We start from the raw sequence: 6,646 nt of genomic DNA on the forward strand, positions 1-6,646 counted from the left end.
TGGCATACAGTGCCGTGGATATTAAGAGAGGAATAATACGTACGCCTTGATTCTATCTGCAGACATGATGGCACAGGTAGGAGTTAATTACAAAGTGCTTATGTAACTGATTTTATGTAATTTTATTGTTAGAATCTGATCTGACTATTGAGAGCACCATGAGGTTACGTATTATTATTATTATTATTATTATTATTATTATTATTATTATTATTATTATTATTATCCAAGCTACAACCCTAGTTGGAAAACCAAGATGCTATAAGCCCAGGGGTTCCAACAGGGAAAAATAGCCCAGTGAGGAAAGGAAATAAGGAAATAAATAAATGAAGAGAACAAAATAACAATAAATCATTCTAAAAAAAGTAACAACGTCAAAACAGACATGTCATATATAAACTATTAACAACATCAAAAACAAATATGTCATAAATAAACTATAAGAAGACTCATGTCCGCCTGGTCACCAAAAAAGCATGTAACTGAGTATGAAGGATAAACAGAATTGTGCTTGTTAATTATGCCCGTGTTGAATATGTCTGTATGCGGGAACATTTATCATATCAAATGATTTTATGAAAGAGCTTGATTATTAATAATATTCAAGGAAGCAATCTTTTAAAAGCGAAAGTAGTTTTGGCATTGAACTCTCAAATGTGATGCCCTTCTAATCTTCTGGTGGAAAGTTGTTTATTGTTGTTTTCATTAAGATCATCATAAACTTGTGATGTGTATCGGTGAAGATTGGGCGATTTTTCACCTTTAAAACCACGGTAAATCTTCAGCTATATCGACCAACATCTTATCTTTTGAAGGGAGCCTCATGATGTTGGTCTTCACTAGATCTCATCGAAATTAGACTTTTTTTTTCATTCTCTTTAATTATCATCATCATTATAAATGTTTATGTCATATTTAGGCAAATTTATTCTCACTGTAAGCGCTTAGAACTTATTGTTCTAAATTATGAAATGTCCAGTCGGTAATTTGACCTTGTTTTCATGGGTAAGAGAAACCCTTATAGTATGTAATGTTTTTTTTTAATAGAAAAGGACATTATAGTACTAAGTCATGTTTCAAATCAGATTTACACTGTTAGAAAAAAACCATAATTTTAATCGGAAATTCTCCTTAAAATTATACTGTTATCAACGGTATTTCAGTAAAATGCAGGCGACCGTAATTTTACCTTTGTTATTATCTTTTACGGGTTGGTGACCGTAATACTACTCCTTTACGTCAATATATCCGTTTTTAAAACTATAAAGATCCTGGAATAATGTTGACAGATATTTACTGTTTTTTTTAATAACCGTGTAACTACAGTTCTTTACCCTTTGACAGCTTTTGGAATAAGAACAAAAAACTCTTTAACTTATTAATGAGAAGCAAATATATTTATATCGTAAATTCTCTATCTCGGTAGAAATTTTTTCCAACGTATGAAGCAAAACAATAATTCCCTTTATCCAAGTTCGGGGTAACGAAATCCCTTTTAGTTTCTGTTGTTAAATATGAGTTATATAATTCAGTCAGTGCCAGTAGTTGAGAAAATATTCAGCTTCTTTTCTGGCAGAAAGAAAATATTCAACGTGTGCTGTACTATAGAAATATTTGTGCCTTTGTCACATAGGATGAGATGTTAGAGACTTGAACAGTCAGGAAATATTCAGACTTGTCAGAAAAAAAATCTATTCTTTTGCAAATTTTTCTTCTACAGTAAAAAAAAAAATATACAATAATTTTTTTTTTTTTTTTTTTTTTTTTTTTTTGCGACAAAATATCATTTGGATCTTTAGGTAGCATGAAAATATTGAAGAAAATTTCATAGGTTTTCCATCAAGAAAAGATAGATAAGAATTACTGGAAGTTCCTTGTCTCTGTATTGTTACTCTTCTTATCAGTGAAGACAGGATACAGATCAGGCATTGTGTTGGTGTTTTGCAACAGGCTGTTTTAACCACTTTTTTTGTTCGGTCTACGACGTCAATGTCATTTCTAATGACATCGTTAAGTATATTACCTCTACGCAAATTAACATTCATTGAGAGATCTTTATATGTAGATTCAGATACACATATTTTGTGCGCTTATACGTACTGTATGGATATAACTGCAGATTTTACTACATCAGTTGAATCATAGACATAGGCCTTAATGTAATATGTTAGTTGCCGTAGACGTGAAAGATGTGGGACACTCTTCTTAAGAGTTTTTTTTTTTTTTTTTTTTTTTTTTTTTTTTTTTCTAATAAAGATTCGTCCGTCATCAGTTGAAGAGTGAAATCCATTTAACAATTTTTTTATTGTTTGACCAAACATTTTTAGTAAAGTACTTAATCCTGCATATTGATTTTTATCTTAATCTTTGCAAACGAATGCTTGTAATAACTAATATGGGACACACTTATGATAAACTGTAATGTCCTGTTATATGTAGATCTATCTCTTGTTTTTCATTTCCACTTGCACGAGCCACATTCCTTATGAATAACATTCATCGGAATATATATTGAATATGACGCATAGTATTTAGCTGCATTTCACGTTAGGATGTCCTAAACCACTCTGGGATTCCCCTTCACTCCCCCAATGTTTCCTTATTTGTACGAGTTCTTCGTTTTAACCCCAACGCCTTGGACGAATCCTTCCTAAATTTGCACGGCGAAGGCAGGAGATCAGGAAACCCTCCCTAGTTAGACGGAGGGCTGCTTTTGAAAGGGGACGAGTTGGACCTTAGCTCTGGTCACGAGAACACCTGGAGAGTGACCTGTGGATGCTGATAGTGATGAAGATTCGAATTTGAGATTAACTTCTATGGCAAAAGTTAAAACTGCTACAAGTGAGCTCGTTAAAAAACAAGTGAGCGCGAGTCACCGTCGTGCTTGATACTTCTGATATTGGTGATTGAATATTTATCTTAAAAGATATTGAGATGGAAACGACTTCGGAGGCTTTGAATTGGTCGAAAAGAGTGTACAGGAAGCTCGTGAAGGTAAGATTGATAATAAAAGGGAGTGGAGTAGTAGATTGAAAACTGATAGATTTCGACTGAGGGAGGAACTGCTTTGAAATTATAATTTGGTCTGTGGAATTAGTGCAATGTTTTCAGAGAGCGAAAGGAAATTTGTGTTTTCTCTTACATAATTCTCACAGCGAGAGAGAGAGAGAGAGAGAGAGAGAGAGAGAGAGAGCGTGTGCTTGATTTTAAATTATTAATTATTGCTTGCGTCCCGTCGCTTCACATGATTATTCTTAAATAAGATCTTTTATCTTTAAAGTCTTTTATTATACTTCATACTTTAAGTATTCTTCTTATTATGTGATCGACCATTATTTATTATTGAAATTGGTAAATTATTTAAAAAAAAAAGTCGCACAAGATCAAAGATGATTACAGTAATATTTTGATTGCGTGTGGATATATATATATATATATATATGTATATATATATATATAAACATATATATGTATCGATATATATATATATATATATATAAACATATATATGTATAGATATATATATATATAAACATATATATGTATATATATATATATATATATATATTCCACAGTTAAAGTGCAGTGTTAAAAATTTGCATATAAAGCGGTAAATGACTGGCAACATTTATTCCAGGATTTTTACCGTTTTAAAAACTGATATGTGGACGTAAAGGAGTGATATCACGGTCACTAACCCGTAGAAGATTATAACAAAGTAGGGTAAAATAACGGTCGCCTGTATTTTACTGAAATACGGCTGAGAACAGTAGATATTTACGAGAATATCCGATTAAAATTACGGTTTTTTTAACAGTGTTTGTAAATGTTGAAACAAACGTTTAGGTCTAAAAGTTTGTGTTGTATTATTTTCCATCATATAAAGCTGAGTGATAACTTTTATTCATCTTTCATTAATCAATTCCATTAAAGAATAAACTGTTTTGAACCTCTCTGAAGCGAGTGTAGTCCTAATAGGACTTGAATATAGTCCATGCAAATAGTTGTTAGGAGTGGACCAAGGATCCCATGTATATGGCTCTTGGAATGGGGTTCCTCAAGCGGAAATTCACAAGGGCGGTTATTTGAAAAAAAAAAAAAAAAAAAAAAAAAAAAAAAAAAAACTCCTGACCTCCGAGTTACTAGTTATTGCCTTTGCCAAAATCGAAGGTTTCGAAGAGGGTATGAATTCATCATGTTTCGACTGTTGGTCAGTTTATCCATTTGCTTGTTTGTTTGTGAGAAACTTTACAAAAAACTACAGTACCGATTTTGACCCAAATTGAGTCATGTTGGGTATGACCCCAAGGATGAATCTGTAACATTTTGGATGATGTATATCAAAGTACGTGCACGCAACAGTTCTTCGAAGTTAATTGCAATGTTAAGTAAATGTCAAATATTTTGTTAGTTCATTTTTGTTTGTGAACATTACGCAAAAACTATTGAACCAATTTCAGCAAAACTTGTTGAAATATGGGGTTTAACCCAAGGACAAATCCATTAGATTTTGTAGAAAATACATCTAAGTACAAGTGGGTAGTGGAGTCAAGAGCAATATAAAGCCCTGTCCACACGATCGAGCATGCCCGACGGCAAACAGTGATACCAGGCCACAATAGTTAATGAAAACTAGGGTTGATGATGTCAGAAGCGGGAAAACTAAGGGCAGGGATCTGACAACACTGTATGGTGCCAAATCCCTGTCTGTGGTTTTCACGCTTCTGACGACATTAACCCTCATTCTAATTAACTATTGTGGTCTGGTATCACTGTTTGGCCGTCGGGCATGCTCGATCGTGTGGACAGGGCTTAAGACTGCTTGGCGTAGCGAATACATGTATGCAGTGGAGTCAAGAGCAAACTGAGACTGCTTGGCATGGCGAAGACATGCTCTCTACTGAGTGCCCTCCAGTTTTGACTGCTTGGCATGGCGAAGACATGCTCTCTACTGAGTGCCCTTCCAGTTTTGATTATGGAAAGATTATCCGTTGCAATTGTATCCCTTGGTGAAGTTTATGTTTTGTTAGTAAGAGTCTGTGATTTTAATCATATATTTTTTATTCATAGTTATTAATAATGTAATGCTTTCCATGTTAGAATTACAAAAGTACATTATAAAATTACACGTAAAACTGTCTTGTTTTCATTTGGATTAAGCGAGTTACTTGTCGGTATGTATCGAGTAAGCAATCTTTGGATGACTAATGCCAACTTGAGTAACAGTTTGTTAAACAGTTTATAACGTTATAAAGTATTTGCATTTATACCTTTTCCTCTGCAATAAATGTATAATCTAACTACCAACTCATGTTAGGCTCAAAACGTTTTTATAGTGATGTTATTTTTTACAACTTGTTTTTTTTTTATTAGGATATTTTTTATATAAAACATAATTTTTTGGGTAGTGAGAGAGAGAGAGAGAGAGAGAGAGAGAGAGAGAGATTTCTCACTTCAACTTATAACCTTTTAGATAAATTTCAAAACCGTCTTCCTCATATATTTCACGGACGCTTTTTGTATAAAGAATCAAAGGTTATAGCAAGGTGGTTGGCGCTTCTTAAATCATTTCCTTGGTGCTAATTATAATCACATCATCAATATATGAAACTCGTTAGAGCTTTTACTGTTGTTACTTTTGTGACGATAATGAAGTTTCGACTTATATTGATCATGACAATTGGGAAATCTTAGCAGCCACTGATCATAATTAGATTTGTTTTTATATTTCGCAATTAATTACTCTTAACTGATACTGGTTTCCCCTGTTTGAAACCTGTTTTAAGAGAACAACTCTTCTTTTCAAATAAGTGGTATTTGTGTAAATAAAATATTGAAAGCATGCTGATCTCGGTTAGAATGAAAGGACTAGGGTTTTCTTTCTGCATTCTGTTTCCATTTACTCGTCTTTTTTATTTTGTTATTGTTACTGTTGTGTTTTTTTTATTTTAAATTTGAATTTGCGTAAAGTGTTCCATGTTATTAGAAGGCTGGTTTCGCGTGCAATTCATCATATATATATATATATATATATATGTGTGTGTGTGTGTGTGTGTATGCATATTTATATAATATATATATATGATATATATACAATATATATATAATATATAAATATAATATATGTATATATAATTATATATATATATATATATATGTGTGTGTGTGTGTGTGTGTGTGTGTAGAGAGATATGTTAATCATGTATCCTTAGAAACTGGCAAGGTTGCTGTTTCACGTTGTTACTTCCTGTAGAAATCTTGTTAGCCCCCTCACAACGAGTCATCCAGTGAGATGAGCACACTCCCCCCCCCCCCCTCTCCTACCATAAGCACTAACAGCTCCATACTCCCCTGCTGAGAAGATCAGGCCTCTTAAGATTTTTTTTTTTTTTTTTTTTTTTTTTTTTCCCCGAACGGAAGTTGGTGCTGATTTAAGGTGTAATTCATGCCTGAATTATTAAATCGTATATTTAGATTATTTTTTATAATCTTGAAATGTAATTCGAATACGGACAAAACCTTTTAAATATTTATGTGTTTTTATTGGTATGCCACACTAGCGTAGTATTACTGTAGATGTCTTTTTTTTTACGGGAATAATATTTCCTAAAATGTGAAAATGTCTCTTGCTTGAGGGTACACTCTG

General features: G+C 32.8%; 1 pseudogene; it reads left to right on the forward strand.

Moving 5' to 3' along the window:
• The first annotated feature begins 2,801 nt into the window (after positions 1-2,801).
• Positions 2,802-6,646, forward strand: part of LOC137625913 (uncharacterized) — a 455,952-nt pseudogene continuing 452,107 nt past the window's right edge.

Source organism: Palaemon carinicauda, chromosome 33 (assembly GCF_036898095.1).
Source record: "Palaemon carinicauda isolate YSFRI2023 chromosome 33, ASM3689809v2, whole genome shotgun sequence".
NCBI lineage: Eukaryota > Metazoa > Arthropoda > Malacostraca > Decapoda > Palaemonidae > Palaemon > Palaemon carinicauda.